Source organism: Stigmatopora argus, chromosome 11 (genome assembly GCF_051989625.1).
Source record: "Stigmatopora argus isolate UIUO_Sarg chromosome 11, RoL_Sarg_1.0, whole genome shotgun sequence".
NCBI lineage: Eukaryota > Metazoa > Chordata > Actinopteri > Syngnathiformes > Syngnathidae > Stigmatopora > Stigmatopora argus.
Genome location: NC_135397.1, coordinates 8,326,474 through 8,348,603, shown reverse-complemented (window position 1 = coordinate 8,348,603; position 22,130 = coordinate 8,326,474). Strand labels below are relative to the sequence as shown.

At 39.9% G+C, this 22,130-nt stretch overlaps 1 long non-coding RNA gene across 3 annotated transcripts in view; it reads right to left on the bottom strand.

Annotated features, from left to right (window-relative positions):
- LOC144084884 (uncharacterized) overlaps positions 1-22,130 on the bottom strand; it is a 233,609-nt gene that overhangs the window by 7,893 nt on the left and 203,586 nt on the right. Inside the window, exons 8-10 of one of the 3 annotated variants that reach the window (XR_013303945.1) lie at positions 13,991-14,180; positions 12,483-12,534; positions 4,242-4,314 (exon numbers count right to left, since the gene is read on the bottom strand). This is a non-coding gene — a long non-coding RNA (uncharacterized LOC144084884). The remainder of the gene's footprint in view (positions 1-4,241; positions 4,315-12,482; positions 12,535-13,990; positions 14,181-22,130) is intronic. The other 2 variants (XR_013303944.1, XR_013303946.1) reach the window with 2 other exon arrangements.

The following is a 22,130-nucleotide window of genomic DNA, read 5'->3' as shown; positions in this document are numbered from 1 at the left end:
CAGCCTACCAAGCATGTTTTGGGGATGTGGGGTTTCCAGACTACCCACAGAAAACACGCAGGCACAGGGGAGGAACATGCAAACGCCACGCAGAATGGCGGAGCCCGGAATTGAAGCCTTAATCTCGGAACTGTGAGGCAGACGTGTTAACCACTCGTCCACTGTCGTGTCCTATTTGAATGCAATCAATGGAAAATTAAAAAAAAACATAATTTAATAAAAGTGAGCTCCACTCATCTCAGCGTGCATTTTTTTATGGATTGATGTCCTTATTTGTGATGTCTGGCACTGCCACCATTCTTTCACTAACACACTAACACTCACTCATGCAAACCACACACTTAGTTGAAGGGTGTTAAATGGCTCATCAACCTTGTAAAGAGGCACTTGACATTCTGCCGCCTGAGGTCATAGGTTAAAGGCCACAGGACACAAACATTACTAATCAAATCAATTCATCTTTGCCTTAGTTGTCTGATTTACGGGTGAATGTTTATATGTACCTTTTTTAATTTTTCAAAATATGAAGTGTATTATTCAATCCCCACCACCACTTTTTTCTTACTTATTAAGTGCAGTATTATATGACGTGAAATCTTTTTAGTCTGTTAAAACTTTGGTTGGTTCCATTATTTAATGCAGCTTTCTAGATTATATTAAATTATCTGCTTTGCCATGCAATAATTATAAATGGCAATACTTTATTCATGGGAATGATGAAAATATGGTTGCATGTTCTTTTTTTGTGTTGAAAGGATAGTATTGTTATTGTAGTTGTGTCTCCACAATCCAAGACATAATTCTGTCAGGAAGAAGAAAAAAAGATTTCAGAAGGGCACTTCTTGGTGTGGATTTTGTTGCTAGTTCTTTTTTGACCATGAGCTGTATTAGTGAATGCTGAACATTCTTAACACAAGTTAAATATTTCCTTCTCAGCCTTGAAGCAATTGATAAGGTTTGTCTAGTATATAGGACATGTTTGTTTTGATAAAATAAACAACCCAATCATTGCCATTTTTCTAAAATTACAGTGAATACTGTTCTTCACTCAAACCCCGCTTGAAGCAAACATTATTTCTCAACACTGTGACACATGGGTCCATTTGCTTTTTCAACTGGCATTCTTGACCTTGTTTTACAAACATGTGCAATTGTAAAGTTATCTTATGAGCAAACACTTGTCTTAACAGAGAAGGGGCAAAAAATGAGGTTAACACTTGTTAATCGGACGATAGGTGGTCACTGGCGTTCACAGCTTGTTACCATATGCTCCTCAATAATTTATACGCTTCTCCATGGTAGCTCTGCTACATGCCAAGCTTTGATAGAAGGTCACTGTGCTTAAGGTCCTGCCACAGGAGGGGTGGCTGCTCCAACACAGTACAATTTCATGTCTTCCTCTTTTAAACAGCCTTCTAAGATACACTCTACTCTGGCTACATGTACTGTTTTTAACATGGTCAATTTAAACTTAGCTTTATTTATTGACCTGTATAGGTGCTCGTGGGCAAACACTGAAAAATGTTCTCCACTTCCCTGCAACAGGTCAAAAATAAATACGAAATTGTGATTAAACCATAACACACATTATTCAAAGCACTCTCTGAACCCATCCCAAATGGTCAGTAGTCGTGTTCATTTGTACAAAACACTAAATATTGTTGACACAATAATTGTGGTTGGAAAATAGCGTTTGTTCCAAACATATTTGTGACAGTACCAATCCCTGGAGAGAAACTATTAGACTCGCTGCTAAACAACCTATGAAAATTGTAACAGGAAGTTGTCAGGACCCTCACTGATCTGACATATGCCGAACGTCCCCCCGCCCCACGCTCAGGGATCTGTCATTCAGTTTCAGGGGCACAGCTGCGGCAAAGCACGGGGAGAATTAGCCCCCTACTGAGTCTCTCCCACCCTTGCATCTACACCCCCCTCCACCACTACTTCTTCAACCTATTTTACCCCTAACAGTGGGACCTTTCTTTCCTTTGCCCCTAATCATGTATCCTCTTTAAACCATGTGGTTTGTTTTCTTCGAAGGGTGGCTGGATATTTCAAATGCTTGACTGGCAAAAAAATATTTCATATAACACGTTAAGATGCGGTCTCATTTTAACCATTCAATAGCGTTACAGACTTTTTTGTAATTTAAAAAACATCCCCCCAAAGACCTCGTGTTCACATCTCTGGTTCATATTGGTCACAATATACACAGTTGATATGATACAAGTGTGACTTAACTGTCCCAGGTCTAAATTCTAATTCATTTGAATACTTTGTATTATTTCTCTATATATTTTATGTATTTTTCTGGATTAATATCCAACATGCGATTAAAGTATTAAATATAAAACTCTAATATGATAGAAACAACAATAAAATGAATACAGAAATATATTCTGTTCATTCCCCCATTGGATCTAAAGTTGATTAATAAAATAGCATTCATATCAAATAACATTACTAAAATGTCCCCTTTTTCTTTTTAATTAAAAACATTGATGAACATTTTTAATACAATAGCTGCAGTCAATTTAAGATTGTCATTATAATAAATACGATACAAATTGATATTCTTTATCTTTTTATTTTTAAAAAAGTAAGAAACTAAATATAAAATTCTAAAAATAAACAAATAAAAATATTAAAATTAACTAATTTTCACCACTTACAATGATAGACGGACTACAAGTTGAATGCTTTCAGTGGCATTGATGCCCAATCCACTGGGTGGGGCGAATGAAGGGATATGGTAGTCTAACTGGATTGGGCGCCTGCCCTCAAAGGTAGTCAATGAGTTAAATGAATGCCTGAAAAAGGGTTAATTTGACTTTGGAGTTTGTCTTTGCCACATCACTCAATGACATACTGTACATTAGGGGCACAGGGAAGACGGATAACTAATAGCCAATGACTGACAGGGAAACGAAAAAATGGGGGGATTAATATGTAAAATGTTCCTGGTGTGGAATGCAGTCGTCAGAAAGTAGGGGAATAAGTGCCCTTCTCTCTGTAGCAGGGATTATGCTGGTCAGCTTTTGTGTGCCGAAGGGTTTAGGGGTTCACACCAGATTAGGGGCAGGAGGATTAAATTAGGGAACTTCAAGAAAATCCCTAGGACTCTGTTCTGTTTATCCTCCTGCACTGTGTGTATCAGTGGTCAAAGTACATTAAATCCTTACGGATTTTTAATTAACCGCAAGGAGATTTTCCCCCCATGACATTGGAGAAATAGCCAAGTGAGGAAAAAAAATGTAGTGATTTGTGTACATACGGTAAATCACAATGCGAGACCAAGTTTATATAGAATACATGCAATACAAAACATATCTAAATCAAAATATCATGCGGATCAATTACAGTGTCACCTCTATATTTGTGAGTAAACTTGCGTTTTCCTTTTTGCAATGTTTGAGTGCAACCAGTCTTTTAATAACCCTTCATTTAAACTAAACATTTCCTTTCATCTGAGATGTTGCAGCACATGCCATTCTCCCAGAAATCACTCCAAAAAAACATTCTATCAGACCACGTCTGAACGGCCATATGAGATGCTCACACTACGACACCCCTGTGTCACCTTATAAATGATGACATCCTACCTTGAGCTCGGATTAGACCACATTAACACATGTTTTTGTTCATCCTTTAGAGAAAACCTTCTTTGCTCAAATTGAGAAGCTGAGTGCTTGCAAACCCAAACACTTGACCGCATAATGACAGCCAAGGCCTTTCACTAGGAGGCCACAGTGGTTGTAAAATAATGTGGAAAGGGAATGGGAATGACCAGTGCTTAAGTATGGGTTTCCCGCTGGTATTTAGGCGTCTTTATGTGTGTTCAGGCCTTGTGATCATTATGCCACACAGTCGCCTCAAATATAGTGCGACCAGCAACTTCAGAAATCAAAGCCTGAGAACCCTATGACAATCTGCGATTTGGTGGAAAGGGAGGTGATACCGCACCAATGCTAAGAGGAGAGAACCTCTTCTCTATTTTGGAAAATACAAACAGTAAGAAATAACAAATTGTATATCAGGTCAAAGTAAATGAAAAATTGTAGGCTCGCTATCCCACTGTGGTGAACATGTTTCCTATGTCATTGAGGAGATATTTCTGAATGACCATCAACATTACAGGGTTATTATTTGTGTGTGATTACACACAAAAACAAGTACTGCACACACACTCACACACACTATATAATTATATCAATAAATGACCCTTTAAAAATACTCACACAGAGGTTAACGTCCTTCCACAGTCCACGGAAAGAACTCATCTCGACTCTGCAGGCATTTTTCTTGATCGTCCTGGAAAAATAGAGAGAAAATATTTCAATGTCTTCAAAATGTTATGCAGGTGATCATTTGTAAATGTACTTGCATGGTATGCTGGTAACAGAAGTGTAATACATCACATTTAAAAATTTACACAATGCCACATTTTAAAACTGGAATTATGGGGGTTGTTACAGAGCACCAGCGTCAGTCGACATTTTGTCCATATGCAGCTTCAGCTCTCTTTGTAGTTGATGGTGTCTCTAAAATAATGACAATCCCCTGAGAATATACGACGCGAGAAAGAAAAAAAAACTGTCGAACAGTCAAGGGATTATCAACCATGCCCCAGGAAGCATGGTGGTCCCCTAGTCCCACTGAGATGAGACCAACCAGCCCATGTGAGTTGAGGTACAGAACTAAAAAACACCCACACATGAGCACCAGAGGACCACCAAGGCCCAATTCTTGCAAGCCTGAGTTGACGCCAGGACATAGGGAATAAAGGTAGGGACAAAAAGGTGAAGGAGGGCCATCGCGTGTGCTCCCTCAACCTCCTCCCACATCTATCCACTCAGACAGGGAGGAGGCTTTGCCTCCGGAGCTAATGCCATATGATGTGTGGGACCCAGCGCCCACCCTATTATTAGGGTTGCCAGGTCCCCGACTGGCAACCATTAACCCTGAACCTTGGATGTGAGTGGCGCAATGTCTTGGGATGGCCACAGGGCACTTCTGTCCCTTGGTTTAAAAATGCTTGGTGCCCTCTCCAGTACTGTGTTCAAAGTGTTAACTGAGGTCACCAACAGAAATGACTGTTATGAACAGACGAACGAAGACGAAAATCATGAAAGCTAAATCTAATTTCTTCATTTTATTCATATGGCAAAATATCCATTGAGAATTAACATGAATTATTTTAAACTTGATTCACATATTTTAATGAGGGGATTTTCCTCATTTATAAACAAATTGCATGTACACATACCTGTCAACCTCTGCCGATAACTGCCCTTGTAAATGATTATGATTCCCCTTACAAACCCCCAAAAAACCTTACAAACACCGTACGACTCGTACGGTGTTTGTAAGGTTTTTTGGGGGTTTGTAAGGGGAATCATAATCATTTACAAGGGCAGTTATCGGCAGAGGTTGACAGGTATGATGTACAGTATGTTTTCTTAAAAGTACCTCCTCAAAACAAAGCAACCCTGACGCTGGCTAAATAAAATGATTTCTTCTTTCCCTTTACAAAATACCATAAAGTCTGTGGGCTTGCTGGGTTTATTACTAGGGTGTGGGGGGAACCTCTCCATTGTTGCAAACCATGCGTATTTATGTGCACATCTATGTTATGCAAATGGAGGTGCATCATGCTTAATTGAAGAAAACCTTCAATGTGCCGTCTGTTCGGAACTCACTTAATAACCACAAAAGCTCCTTGAGTGGAAAACGAAGGACAGATTGCGCCAAAACCAATTATTGCGCCTTTGTTTTAGTGATGTTAAGTCCACAGATCTCCTAAGAGCCGAAGCACTGTTTTGATGTCTTTGAGTCAGGGTTATTGGTGGATGGCATTAGCCACAGCCAGAGCTACAAAGAGCCAGGCCTCGACAGGACCCGTGCCTCAGTCCAGATGGCACGCTGCCATTGCGACCTTGTCAGCACCTGCTCCCCAGGCACTGTCTGGGCATTGCCTGCGGGACCAGAGATGGGCACATCATGCCACCCCATATCCATGGAAGCTAATGAGCCCTGTGCCCGCTTAATTAAGGAAGCCAGCTTAATGCAAGAAAGAAGGGGAGGCAGGGGGTAAAACACATATGCTGGACCTCAACCAAAACAAGAGAAATAAATAATTAGCCCCTCAAAATGGAGGGGGATCACTAGAGCCAAAATATCATTAAGATTTGATATGTAAATCTCCTTATCAGCGTAGCAGTGACACAAATTAGCGCAGCAGCTGAACGCATTAAATCCCGGAGAAAAATATTCAATTAATAATTGAATGTCTTGCGATGAACTTTGGATTCATTTGGGCTGGTGTCCAAGTGTACCTTATCAGGAAATGTCACCTTGCGCTGAACCTCGTTGGTCTGTTAAATAGTGTCAGTGCATCCATCTTCATGTGGGTACGTATTCTTCTTTTTCTTAAAGAGCACTCCATATCACACAGTGTCTCGGGGGAAACGGAACTGTTGTTTATGCCTGATTAGTCAAACCACCAAAACATGCACTTGTTTTTTGCTCCAGAAAAAAAAAGGCAATACATAATTTAGATTTCATTAAACTCAAATTAAAGCTGGGCGCATGTGATGGAATAGCACTGTTAAAATGTTACGCGCCATCTCCGCTTCTCCCTTTGGATGCGCACGATGACATGACTGCACGCACGTGGGAGCACCTTCTCTCCTCCTTTGCCCTCACACTGACAAGCATGGACAAACACTACTCTCCGGCTCACTCCCAAGGAACAAAATAGGCAAAAATATTCTGTGTCCCTCCATATCTGAGGGCCTGAGAGCGAAGACGGGGATTGCGAGAAGGGTAGGGAAGGAAGAGGGGAGGGTTAGGCGGGCTAATGTGCAAAGTTGTTTCCGTCCTCAACGGCTAGGCCATCATTTATTCAGCAGCTCGGCACTCGAGACGGGCCACTCGCATTTGCTTGATACTCAATTATACATTAGCGTACATCACTTGGCAATCTGTTCATATCAATTTAATTGGATTTTAATATTGCCTCTGATCTTGTTGTCCAATTAACAGTGCTGGCTGGCAATAAAGCAGAACCACACACTATGTGACACCTTTGATCCCCACCATATGGAGCCCTTCCATTGATTACCGGCAACGCCACAGAATTTCACTCCCTCAATATGGCCTGTGATGAATGGAAGTGGAGGGTATGTGGTAGAAAGGCACTGTATCAGGAGACGTGGAGAGAGGCATCATCGTCTCCTCATCTTCACACCCACCCAACCACCGCTGATGTGATAAAAATTGCACTCTGCAGCACAACTTCATTCATTTTCTTGACATTCACCTCTGATGAAAAACAATAAAATACAGTAAGCAAGACGGTGTGGCTATACCCTGAACAGTATTTGCAAATTGAACGCTGATCATTTATCTTATTTGAAGCCTAAGGCACTGACTGCCAGCCTGCTGCCTGCCTGGTGCTCTAGTATTGCCTCAACAATGACAACATGCTTTAACAGTTTCACACATTTCTTCTGGTGGCCTATGTGTCAACACTTGAGTATATCCTCCTCCTCCTTTTCTATAAGCATTAGCGTTGGCTACTGCTGAAGAACTGTCAGACAGGAATGGAAAAAAAGGACATGAAAGAAGACAAAAGAAGACAAAAGAAGGGAATTTTAGAAGTTGCTTAAAACACAAGTGTCTATTTAACTCTCTAGAGCAGCAGTCCCAGAACCTTTTTCTCATCACGGACCACCTAATCCATCTGGAGGTAAAGCTCTTCCTGTTTTGTCACAGACCGGCGTCTGGGGAGGGGAAACGGCGCAAAAAAAGAAGAAACAAGTCCTAAGCATAACAGCATTTATCTATTATTATTCTAACAACTGTTCTCATTTCAAGTAGGAGGGTGAGATTGAAAACGTTAATGGACTGGTACCAGGTGGTTGGGGACCGCTGCTCTAGAGAGCAAGGGACTATTTTTGGTCATTTAAAAAAGTCTGGAGTCGCCAAAAATGGAAAACTTAGGGTCAAGTGGCCTATAGCATTATATATATCAATCTCATTGCCTTAGTGGTATAGTTCCCGAAGAGGTCTGCGGCTACATTCACATTGCTGAGAGCTCACAATTTTCTGTTGAACTTCCATGTTTTAAGTATAATAGATAAAATACTTAATAATAGTACATCTATATCTCAAGTTATTTATTTTTTTCATCCACAACAATCTTAGCTAACTTATTCATAACTCTATAATTTCAATAAGTTGTCCATGTACATACTATATTTCCTAATTTTTCCTCTCTGGAGGACTGAAGCTGCTATTTGTATCAGTTCCATCATCACATTCTCTGCATCGTTGTTTAAAGCACCACTGAGTAGTGGCCTATCATTAGAATAATTAATTGTTCAACCAAGTTGCGCAAAAGGCAGCCACTTGGGCAGAAAAAACAAGACAGTGGTTTGTGCGGAGGAGGAGGAGGTGGGTGAAGTCAAGCGTGACACTACAAAACACAAACAGGTTCCTGTTAGGTGCCCAAGCAGCCGTGAAAATGGACGGCAGAAAAAACTCTCCATACAGTGTGTACATGGTGACTGGATGACTCATTTTTTTGACGTTTTCATCTTCCATTATGAAGCATGAGAAATGATACAAGTGACTTTAAGAATAACAGATACTGTGTAACATAGACGGAAAATGGGGTATTGTTAATGGTTCTATACTTGTTGATTAATTATTATACCGGCTGGTGTTTCAACAATATGGTTGATTGATTTTTAAAAAGAACAACAACACTCAAGATAAAGCAAGACAGATGATGGAGAATATACCAGTGTTCACTAGTTCAAAACTGACTCAGATATAGAGTGACGTTTGATCAATATGCATCTGCTCTATTTTAAGCTTAGGGTTTTGTGGTATAACAAAAACAGGTGACAAAAATGACCACCTAATGCATTTGGTGCGTGGTAGGACCCAAATGCAGGGAAGCAAGTGAAGACGAGGTGTACTAACGGAAACTTTAATAACTAGGGAAGGTTCTCAAAAATAACAAAGACTTAGAAACCAAACCTTGATGGGGAGGACGTGAGAACACGAGGAGCCCTGGACATGGGGGACAATGGGGGAACACAATCGACAACCACTGATCCAATAATGAATGACAAATAAACAGGGTTTAAATAGACAGACATGGGTTGGCGAGACAATCAGAAACACCTGTGTCACATTAGAGGTATCAAGCAGTAGATACGCCGTGGGTGGGGAAACGACAGGTGAACTCAATGGGCAATCAGAAGGACAGGTCACACAGGGGAAAAGAAAAAACCAACAACAAAACCTGACCAACCCAAAGTGTAACACATCTGCTCTATTGTCAGCTTGGGGTTTTGTGCTATAACAAAACCGGGTGACAAAAATGGGCTCCTAGTATTCATTCTTTTACAATACACATTCATACACTAGTTTTTAGGCTTCACATTGTGACACAATGTGTACATTGCAACTAAACTTAAACTGGCGTTCACGGGACACAGTTTAAATAGTGTGTGGACTGGATCTGTGCACGTAAAATCCATCAATCCTTTCTCACTAGGGCCATGCTTGACCATGTGCCTAATACCAACTGACAACCATTTGCAGTAACATTCCTGCTCATGGAAAATTTAGATGTTTCAATTACCGATCATGTTTTTTTTTATGTGAGTATTTCTAAAGGCTGCATACCTGAACACCACACAGTGGACAGCTACAGTCAAGATTCAGAGGCAGATGTGTTATACACAAATGTGCAAAATAAGAAGGGGGAATTACTTGCAATTCTTTGATTACAATTTCAAGAGTTTGATGCGAAATGTTCTCCCCTCAGGACAGAAAATGAAAAGAATGAATGAAAGAAAGATACAAAGGAATCCTCAGAAACAACAAATTTCATTGAAATGCTGTAACACAGAGGCGAAATTCTTCTTTTGTGGTTTACAGGTTCTAGTATAGGGTGATCAAGTTCAGGGAATGGGCACTGCAGGGTCCTCATCCGTCCTTATCTGCTATGCCAGTCGATAATAAGGACATCTAGATAAGGCTGGACAAGCCTTGCTCACACATAAAGTTATCCTTGTGAGTATGGGATACATACTGACACGGACATAAGAGTGATCTGCAAACAAAAGTGAAGAGCAAGTAAAGCTACACACACACGGACACACTATAGATTCCTCTCTTCTGCTGTCACGTTCTTCCCAACATTCACAACCCTGAGATTTCATTGGGTCATATGAATTGGAACAATTGTATTGGTCATGCTTATGATTTAGGTGTTATTTTACGCTTAGCTCTGTATGAAAATGTTGGATGACAAGGCAGAGAAGGGCACAGTTACATTTGTGTTTGATAGAATGCTTTTTTTTAAACAAACCATTAGGGAAATGAACATAAACTATTATTTAACTCATTAGCTGCCATTGACAGCTATAGACATTCTATCCATTTGCAAATGAGCATCCTTCCCAGTTCAAATGTATTGGACGTCTACTACTGATAAACTAATTTCAGAGCAGACTAAATGCAAAATGACTTTCTCCTTTAGTTATCCTACACATTTAATGACTGAATCAGCAGCATTCACTAACCAGGTGTAAAATTAAATTCCTTTGCACTTTTTGCCAAACTTTGACGAATGTAAGAAGAAGGAAGACCAGTAATAGGAAAATTGGGGGCCTCGGAGTAGGCTAACAGGGGGGCACAGCACCTCCTGGACTGTTTTTAACCATCAGTTAGCTGCACTCTCATCATCTTCAAACACATCGCCTTAGTGTGATGAGTTCCCCGAAGAGGTCTGTGGCTACTCTGCCTTGAAAGCACCCTGATTTTTGCCAGTGTGTGCACTTTTAATTGCGCTCCCATTGCTTACCCCACAGCCCCTCCAATCTTTCCTATTCACACTCACCCCTTCTCCCCGAGACCCCCGACAGCTCAACCACCCCCCCACCCCTTTTTTTCAGTCTCTCGTTTAAGCCCTTTCTCTCTATCGGTCCATTCTTCAAAGGCAAACTTCATTCACTTTATTTTAATTTCATAGACAAACCCTGGGGGCTGAGTGTGCGATGGCTGTGGTATTGGGTGAGGGATGGAGTGAGAAATAAGAATATACTAAGCTTTATTTTACTGATGGCTCTGTAATATTGGGGCTGAAGCTTTTTGGACTGTTTACCATCGAGCTGTGAATGCGGCCTAAATTTCAAAACAATAAGCACTTTGCTGCTTCAAGAGTTCCCAATATTCCTTCTCACTTTTACAATTAATTTATGGTTAAACTTCTGTAGATGCTTTGTGTAGGTATGCACTATACTTCGACGGTACTTGTCCTCTCAATCGGAGTGTATCCCTGTATGTTTGTGTCAGTGTGCAGGTGAACAGGTTGAGTGAAAGATGAGGCCATTCTCTTTGCCCTTTGGTTATTTCTGTACTAAGCCTTCCCTGACAATGGTTGCGCAATGATCTGTGAAGATAGAGATCGGTCTTTGTTGTCTCTGTCAGCCAGAACTGGGCCACGGTGCCAGAAGGTCAGGTGAACGGAATAAGAACAGCCTTACACAACACAGAAAAGGCAGGCTTGTATTTGATGTGAAACAAGGCCTGTGTGTGTCTCTCAGATTGAAGGCGGACATTGATTTTACACCAAAGTAACCTAGCTGTGCTGAACTGAAAATTGCTGGAAACAGTTTTGCTAGAAAAACCTTTTCTTTCCTGTTGTTAACCCAAGAAGTAAGTCTTTGATTGATAGCCCATTTTACACATCCAGTACATTAACAATACCCAAACAGCAGGGGGGATTGGCTGAATGGTTTTATTTCATCTGAACTGTCACAATGTTATATTTCATTTTTTTCCCCCAAAATAAATCAACATTGAATAAACTTTGCAAAAGCAATGGTACCTGATGTTTATGTGTGTGCATTTGAAACTATTGACTTGCAGGGGGACATGTTAACTGAACAATGACCCACTACGATGGACTAATTCCATGTACTCTTGTATTCTCACTAACAGACTGGAACAGACTTTTATTTTATACTAATGAAGCTTTTTGCGCCATGGCAGCTACTGAATAAGTTTGCTAATTGTTATCTTGTTCAAGGCGACCATGCGTAAAACTCAATTTCGTGCATTAGGTAGGTCAAAATTACAGTGTATGACCTGGTTGAACTTTGTCTGAGATGTGATACAGGAACAGACTATTAAAAGTCACTTGCGTATTCAATAATGGTGGAAGCGGGATATTCTTGGGGGAATTTGCCATCCCTAATACACGCGACAGTATTTATATCAATCCCATTCCATTTTCCGCACCAACTCAAACCACCACGTAGCTCGTGTATCATGTGGTGTATTTACTGCATGTATGTGTACATTTTGGCGCTCAAACCTGAACTGGGTATTGAGCAAAATGAGGCCTTAAGGACAGAGAAGGCAAAACAAAAACTTCAAACCAAAATTAAATTGACCTGTTTGATCATTAACTTTCTTTGTGTCTTGACCAACCGTTGAACATCAAGCCTGCAGAGGAAGAGATTGAGATGAGAATGAGAATGCATGGAACAAGAGCTGAAGGCACAAATCCATGAGGAATACAAGCCACGCATTGCCAAATACAAAAACAGGCCGCTCTTTCGTCTTTCTTTATCCTCCTATTTTATTCCCTTTGTTAGCGGAACTTGGCGTACAGGACTTCAGAGGAGGCTGCAATGAGCACATCAAAGCATGCTGACAGATTGTGGCCCAACGGACACACTCGAAGTGGGCATTATTTTTCTTGTTGAAAATGTAGAAAAGGCGAGAACAAAGTGGGAAATGAAAGCACCTTCTTTGGTTATTTTTGCCTCCCTCCTCATTTTTTTGCTTTGTCTCCAGTGTTGTTGTTTTCGTCTCAGTCTCCTCATGTCGAGGGTCAGACCAGCACCTTGTTTGTGTCAGATGCTCCTTTTTGGAGATTCATGTCCACCCTACAGTCTTCCTTTCTTACTTTCCCACTCTCCAGTTTGCAGACTTTTCTGACAAGCACTCTTTGAGTTCAGCCCACATGGCTTTGGGCAAAAATCCATATGGGTCTTCAGCTGCTCTACGTTTAGCCGACAAAGGTTAGGCTAGAGAGACGGGCGAGATACGAGCCCTGTGATTACAAACAAAATATTAATCATGCTGCACATCTGCTTACCAAAATAATAGATGAATAATTAAATGAGAAATGATCTCTTGACACTTTTTATGTTTTTTGTTCGGCGCCCCTCAGTTTCCCATAATGAGGCAAGTGTCAGGGCAGGAATTATTATTATAGTCAGATTATAATTACACAAATCAGCAGGATATTCATTCTGGCCAGCATAAAGTGACCATTAGCCTACAAGGCGTATTAAGTTGGCTGAGCTAAAGTGACAAATTTCAGACATGCTATCGCCATGTATCAATATTATGCTGATATGACAAGGGCTACTCCATTGAATTGCCAAGTAGGTGTGTGGGTGGTAATTTTGCGAATGCATCGAAATTATATTCGGCATGGTAGAGTCATTATCATGCTTTCTTAGGCATCTTTGAATCTGCTTTAACCCAACCCGCATTCATTCGATTTATTGTGACTACAATTGCTGCGTTTTTTTGAACATATATCAAGATACAAATTTATCTTTATAAACCTTCTACAATTTGTGGCCTCTTAAGTATCTGACAAGAGAGAAAAAATACAATCAAAATTGCACACATTATACTGACCCAAATTTCAAAATTCCAGAAGTTTTGACAGCTGGAAAATATTTCATGAGTGATCTCTTTTAAAGTGACTCCGGCATCACAGAAATCCGTGCCATCGGACCTGCTGTGGCCCCTGAGGCCAATGTATCAGTCCATTGACAAGAAATTAGCAGAATTTCCCAGCTGTGTGCTGTTCATGATTTTGATGCCTTTTTTGCTCATCGTGTGACCCTTTTAAAAATGCTACACAAGACGCGCATACTACCTTGGACTGTAGACGCATTCACTTCACGTCGACCTCTTGGACTTCTCTCTCTGGTTTTGATCTCCCTTCCCTTACTCTTTGGCCCCTGGAGGATGTCAATGCAGACTGAAGGGGCTTCCAGGGGGTTTCAATGGGCCTTTCAATCCTTCATCCAGGTCTTAGTGTTCAAAGCCCTTGGCCAGTCATCCAACTGCACACACACAGTACACACACACAATTGTGTTAAAATACACATACCTGTAGCTACTCTTGAAAAAAAGACAAGAAGACAAGAAAATGTCAAGAGAAGAAGTAGTAGGCAGAATGACTGGGAGCTTAGGGGAATTTCAGAATAAGATTAAAAGAAGTGCAGTTCAGAAATGGCTTTACCATCCTTAAAAATGGGATTAAAATGTCAAATGAGTTCAATTTAGAGCATCTTTCTTTTCTCTTTTTGTTTTTAACTAGTCGGTTAGGTTCTACAAACCTGCACATATTGATCGAGACTGCCAGTAGTTTGGCTGTGATTTAAAATGTTTGAATCGCATGTCAAAAACATCTGAATTGTACAGCTAATTAAAAAAAATGCCATGTCACATTATATGAATGTAACTGTGGTTTAAAAGCAAAGTTTGGAGATCTATTTGTCACGAAAACAAATGAAAAAAATACATTTGTTACTACTACTGACTTTGTTGATGGGGCCAACCCTTCCACACTTACACACACGCTCACCACACTAACTTTGCGTGCTCTTCCCTACCCTCCACATGGTGTAAGGGACAGGGCAGTGCTTTCAGAGGCATGTCAACTGGACACATTAACTCATAAAATACCCCCTCTCTATGAAATATGCAGTGCCAGGCCACAAGGATGGAAGTTGAATATCCATAATTGATGTAAATGAGGAGCTCTCCCACGGCAAACACTGTGCGAGTCTGTCCCTCTTTCTGTGTGTGTGTGTGTGTGTGTGTGTGTGTGTGTGTGGGCATGTAGGGAAATAGACTTGTGGGCTGAATTTTAAGTCACCGGAGGTAAGGTCATATCTTGTACCATCATCCAGTCAAGCTTTAAAAGGGTAGTGATGCAGCTAAGAACCAAACTAGAACAATGTAACAAGGTGCCATAGATTGTTGGAAACATTTAATGACTGAGTGAATTCATCGAGCAAGTTTGGCAAAAAGCAAAATAGCAGTGTCACAATCGGGAGAGCTTTGATATTCACACAAATTTAAATCTTCCATACTGACCCAGTATAAATTGGTAACAACCTGACACCTAAATAATGTATGTGTATTCTGCTCTTTTCAGTTGCCTTGTTTGCCAAGTAGCTGGATGTTTCACTTGACTTGCCTGCAAGAAGGATGAATATTTTACCAAGCATAACCACCATCTCTTTCTCCATCAGCATCTCTGACATGCAAACGAACAAGAAGATCATGTTCACATGGGGTAAGTGAGGTGAGTATGAAAGCACGCTTTATAGATGATCTGACCTACTCGTCTTTCTTTCAACTTTAACTAGTTCTACCATTTAAACCAAGTTTTGGTTGTCTCTTAATACACAAGGCTATAGTGCAATTCATATTTAAATTAAACTATAGCAGTTAAGTTAAGCTTCTGCCCTCTTCTTTCTTGCTTTGGCCTTGCATAGAAAGCCACCAAGTATTTGGATGAAATCTTCACTGTTTCTTTTCAGGAGCTGGACTTCAAGGTTATTATCTATTATCAATAGGGGGAATGAAAAGAAAATGTTTTGTTTGTTTCTTCTTCATGACAATTAACCCCCTCCCCACTTTTCTCTGTTGCGTCTTATGTTGAATAGCAACTTTCTAATCAAGACTGAGCCTTGACTGCAGTCTTGATTTTAATCACCCTCACATAGTCCCTTGCCAAATTCCTAGCGGCTAATAGCCATTAAAAATTTAGAAGCAATTCCTCACCTTGTGCAGTGCAGCTATTTGTTGTCCAGCTTTAAACTGTGTAAAATAATATATTATTGAATTCTGGGGGAGGAGAGTAGACTGGAGGTAGTAGGAGGGAGGGCAAGTCACAGAGGGAGACCAAGGTCGGCTCGTTTTGCCTGAGGAACTGTCGATCAATATCATTTGGTCAATAACTTCTTTATTACTACCACTATCACACCGAGCACTCCCCCCACTCTGTCTCTCTAAATACTGTTCAAATATTGAACCATTTGCTAAAGTAAAATCTGAAGTCCTATCACGTAAAAGCCAACTAGATCCTCAACTCTGCTAATTATTGTAAATCAAACATATTCATTTCTCAGGGAAAGAAACGTAATGTGCTTCATCTCCATACTGTCATTTCCTTTTCATTTTTATTTCATGTATTGATTCTAGATGTTTAAATAATGATTGATTTAGTGCACAGCCTACCAGTGACTGTTGATTCAGAATTAACTGAAATAATCTCTTGTATAAATATAAGGGCTTTAGGCTTTTTGTATTTGAACCGTCACAGGGCACTCACTGAACTACTTGGCTGCCATTGACGGTGAAGTCCAATCAAAAAATGGATTGGATGTCTAATGCTTTCAATTGCACTGAAATTCACAGTCACTGTTCCCAGTTTAGATGAATTTGACCTCTATCATTGTGAATCACTGGAACGAGATAATTTTAAATATGTTCTCATTCATTTCTTCATTAAAAAAACCTTTTTCATTATTACATTTTTAAAATATTAAACTTAGTAAAAAGCAACAACACATGGTGATCTGTGTGCACGATGATGCCAGTAAGGGACTGAGGGAATGTGATATTAGCATGTCCCTTCCAAGGAAAAAGGGCCCAATCAAAAACAAATAAATAAGCATGACCCCTCTGGAGAAAATGTACAACATAATCCTCTATTCTCTTAGTTTTCATTGGGGTTGACTAAATCCTGCAAACCCAAGAGTGCAGTTTATTCATTGCCTTGTTGGTAACATAACATTTTGCTTCAGCTGGAAACAGGATTAATGCGAATGAGCCCCAGCAGTAAATAAGTGGTCCATGAAATTAAAACAATCAATTGAAAAGCCAAAAGACACGAAAAAGATCTTAAAATGTACACAGATAAGTACAAGAAATTTAGATTTTAAAATTACAGGAATTGCATCAATTATAGTAGCCCAATGGTCTGCGTTTTGTGTTTTTACGATTACTTATGTCTTATGGGATTGTATTTTGTAATCCAATGTAAATCTAGACATAATCGTTGTTGCTTCATAGGGTTGAACAAGTCTTATTAAGTTACATGTGTATACAAAGTTCATTTTAAAGATAGTGATATGAGCTGCTGTGGGTATAAATATACACTGATTCCATTTACCGCCAATCAAAGCTGTTCCTCACATCAGCTATAACAGTGTCAGATTTCCACTGTGCATGGAGTCATCTCAGCGTGGAAAAAGTACACATTATTAATACTAGTATGGTGTGGTATTTATTTTGTGTAATAGTGATAGCCCATATTTAACTTTCTATCCAACATTAACAAAGTCAATACCATGAAAATGGCGTGTTCATGAATCACCATGATAAAATAATCAACCATTTGATCATCAGGGTTATAAAGGTGATCCATGGGGGTAGAATTGAGGTGAAAATAAAATCTGTCCTGGGCTTACATCACAAATATACAATGCTGCCGCAGTCGTACTAATCCCTCACTGACAGGGATAAAGATGCCAATTTCAATGTAAAAAACATTCATTACAACACTGGTGGTGGGTTGTGAAGTTCCACATGGCTAATAAGAAGTCTGAATCTCCTCGGGACCCTGATCTTTTATTCAAGTCAGCCGTTGTGCAGTCCAACAAACTTCATTTATATTACATCTCCTAGTCAGCAGTATGGAGGGATAAATTAGCATACAGAGTCGCAGACACAGTGATTACAGGCTGACAGGCGACTTACACGCCCCCTGCAAAGAGCTGAACATGTCTTCATTTTATTTTTTCCCCCTCTTTCCTCTGTCCTTCTATGGCCCAGAGCAGTTGATACAAGGTTTTATAATAGAGCAGAACACAGGAGAGATGAAGTAAGGGGCCCTTTAATAATGAATGGATGACGCTGGTGATGGGGGGAAAAACGGGAAAGGTGGATGGTAGCTACTGAGTGAAACCGAACTTAAATAAAACAGTTTTTTTTCCTGAAAAATTGAAAGAGCAAATTTTCATTTTGATCTGAAGTGTTGATAATACACGGTCACTCTTTTTCATTACATAAGTAATTTTGTTTATCATTATATCCTACTAAAAGTTAGACCTAATTACTCCAAGGGTTCCATTGCAATTATTAATCATGTTGAAATTACAACTATAGAAGGGTAAAAAAAACACATCCATTCAGTGACTTAGGATTTGTCCATATATGAAAGTATTTGCTCACGTGAGAAACTGGAAAATGAAAATAAGCTTAAACTCTCATTATACTGTTACTCACGCAGTAACATTTGACACTTTAATTATCATACAAACCTTAAACATTTTGTATTGGGCTTTAAAACTGGGAGAGTAAATTCAGCGTTGATACAACAGCAAATGATACTAAAAGCGTTTTTTGTTTGTTTGCTTATTTGATTTTTTCTAATTACTCAAGTGGAGTCGTTGAGTGTGGCCTAGGCCTACCATGAAACATTTCAAATTAAAATGCCAGTATTAGAAAGTGTCTTGACATGGATATGTTTGTAACACATCAAGACAAAAAAAATAAGTTAAGGAATATGGTGATCATTATCTGGCCTGGTTCAAATTTGACCATTTTGAAGAACTGAGTTGCATGAACTCCTGTAATGTGACAGGCTTGAGGCACTTTACTATTATATTACGTAAAAACAAAGCATATATACAAAGTGTATTCTTAAAAAAAAGAAAATACTATTTCTACCCTCTATCTACATCTGATAGAATACTAATTAGATTGTCTGTCGTGACCCATCATTTATCTTAAATTGGGTGTTTTAGTCTTTTCCTCACGTCATCATATTTCGCTTTATGTTATAGTAATTGTTGAATCTAGTGTCCAAACAAAAGGGAGTGAGAGGGAGTTTCAGGAATGGAAAAGCTATGTAAATGGGGGTTGGTGTGGGGGGATGCGTTAATGTATTCAGGACAGGCCTGGCTACCCATTGCTATCAAAGGGACCTGCCTGACGAACTGTAATAACTGGAAAATTATTTTGATAGCCTGAAACAATCTTGGATATCACAGAACTTTATTAAAATAATATCAAATCAAATTAGCCTGTATCCCCATAATGAATTAAGTAACAGGTTACGCCGATATTAATCTCTTGGCTGGCTCGCAGGCATGACGGCTCCAGCATTTAATCAGGGCTGCAGCTCTCTCCCTCCCCCTCTTCATAGGAAGGTCTTTTAACACACACATCCAGGAGAAATCCTCCACGAGCTGACAGGCTCGTAGCGCTGTGGCGCTAAAGAGAGAAAGGCTTCAAAGACACAATCTCCTTTTCTCTCAAAATAATTGTGATTTTGCCCCATTTCACTGTCTTGTCACCTACCCCCGTTGAGGTTATTCAAGAGAAAATTCTGTGTCTCAGACATGTGTGTGTGTGTGAGTGTGTATGTGTTGTGTTAGTAGGGGTCTCTGGAGAGTTGTGATTAGCAGCTGACCCAAAGGGAGAGAAATTAGAAAAACACCCCTTGCCCCTCCACTACTTCCCCGGGTTGCCATCACCCTGCACAGGACCCATGGTCCACCCATGTTTATGCCAACTATATGTAAATTGAACACACAGATGAAATGTTTTCATTCTTCTTGTTAAGACAAATTAAAATGTAATGTCTATGGAAAGCTTACAATGAGACAATATAAATTGAATGTTACTAAAAGTTGAGCGAACTATTTACGCGCTTCCTTGACTTGGCAGTCCTCTATTTTTTGGTCATCATTGAATTTGACCTTTTAACCTGAACATTTCAACATAATGGAACTCTAGAACAAACCTGTTCAGTAATACAAAGCAGTAAATTAAATTATTCAGCAGCGGTATTTAACAAGAGAGACCAAAGACAAAAACTTATGATGTGCTAATCATGCAAATAATTTTAAAATATTTATTGATCAATATATAGAAAAGTCACCAGAAAGCATTACGGTATATATCTACATCAAACTTGAATAAGACATTTGCAATCTTATTTCCTTTTCTTTTTCTTTTTAAATCAATGATAAATCTAGTACGGACCTTTAACTAAAACACACATTAAAACAAAAAAAGAAAGAAAAAAAATTTAATAAAATGAGAGGAAAGTGTTGTCTACGTTTCCGTCTCTCAAGTACATCCCCTGAAAAAGTGAAAAAGGAGAACCTCTACTGCCTGTTCCTCCCACCCCGTCTGGTCCCCCTTCACCCCTTTTCTTGTCCTCCACCTCAACCCCCCTGGCTGATACTGCTGTCTTCCCTCTTATCTGTCCCCTGCCTGCGTACCCCCCTTCCCCCCTTGTTGTGTTGCCCGGCAGACTGCGAACATAGGCCACCTCAGGGTGGGACTGATGGTAGGGACACTAAATCTTTTGATGCAGCCGTTTGTGGCGATAGCATCTGAACTTGCCGCGCCTTTGCCAGGCAGTGTTGACAGATGTAGCAAGACCCTTCCACTGCTTCCAGCTATTGGCTATCTATTACTGCTGGTACTGCATGTGTGTGTGTACGTGTATGTGTTCATGTGTAATACCCAAAGCAAAAGGTCGCACATGAATCTCATCAAGAACAAATTTGTCACAACCATCATAGCACACATCTATATCACAAACATACCAACAGGGTCTCCAAGAGCATGTACACAAAATAAGTTATGTCACTCAAATTCTCACATTTTTATCATATAAACTGATCTTTCCTATTAAAGTCCAGGGCACTTACATAGAGAAGCAAATGTGAAATATGAACCTTTTTATCGCACAATCCAGGTACATTCGTTCTACACGTCGGGACATGTGCGTCCTTGAACTTCTGAACTTTACAACATGCACACATCCAGCACTCCGTTGAATTCCCATTTTATGGTCCTAGAGTGACATATTTGGTCTCGAAATAGAGCTAAGACAGCGAGTGACAAAATCGTCATCAAGTGATGCATTTTCAAACTGTCCCGGCATCCATATGGTGACACATTTCAATGACAGCATGTGGCCTGCCGATATCTTTCAGGAAATAACAAGCAGCGTTCTGTGGAAAAACCTTGAATAGTTGCATTACATTATAATACACTGACTTCTTTATTAGGGATTCCATTGTCTTAGAAGCACAATGCAGGTAATTTGTGGCTGATTGGCTGACTGAAAATTATATAAATTTTTTCGATTCTGTTTTTTCTGGAATCTTTATGCACCTGTGTACCTCTGTAATTAAGGGAGTGTGATGCATATGACTGATGTGTTTGTGTTTACATAAATACTGTTTGTATGTAGGTGTATGTGTGTGTATCTGAGGTTTTCTCCAGAGGGATCTGAATATGTGCCATCTGGCAGCTCAGGAGGTTGAGGAAGCTGGGGGTATCCCGTTATGATGGTTCTTCCACCCCCCTCTGCAACCCCAATAGACCTCTGTATCCCCTAGCACGCACACACACACATGCACAGACAGAAGGAAATGCTGCATTTGCTGTCATTGTCAGTTTGGACCCACATAAGTTCTCACTTAGAAGTAACTTGAGCAACTCCTAAAATATGAATAGTTAATTAAATAGTCAGCCCAACAATTTTCACAGAATATTTGTCTGACTCTTATGGTTGAGAATACTGAACTAAGCAGAATGTGAAGTTAGTTTTTTTGTATGGGGAATATACTAATTCCTCAAGAGACCCTAGGTAACGTGTCGTGAAAGCTGAAGGACATTTTTTGTATTGAGTGTAAAGGAGGCCTGGGGTGTCTAATGGTGCTCCTTTTAGGGGACAGCGAGAACCAGTGATGGTCAGTAAATATCCATCCATTATCTATACAGCAGGATACTATTGGGAAAGAGGCAGTCTATCTAGGACAGATTGCTAGGCAATCATAGGCATGACACCCAGAGAAAGAAAACCCAGCCCCTCAATTAACCTTGCTGCATGTTTTTGGAGGAAGCTGGATGACCCAGAGAGAAGTTGAATAGAAAACAAAAAAACTCTTACTGTTTTTTGACAATGCTCA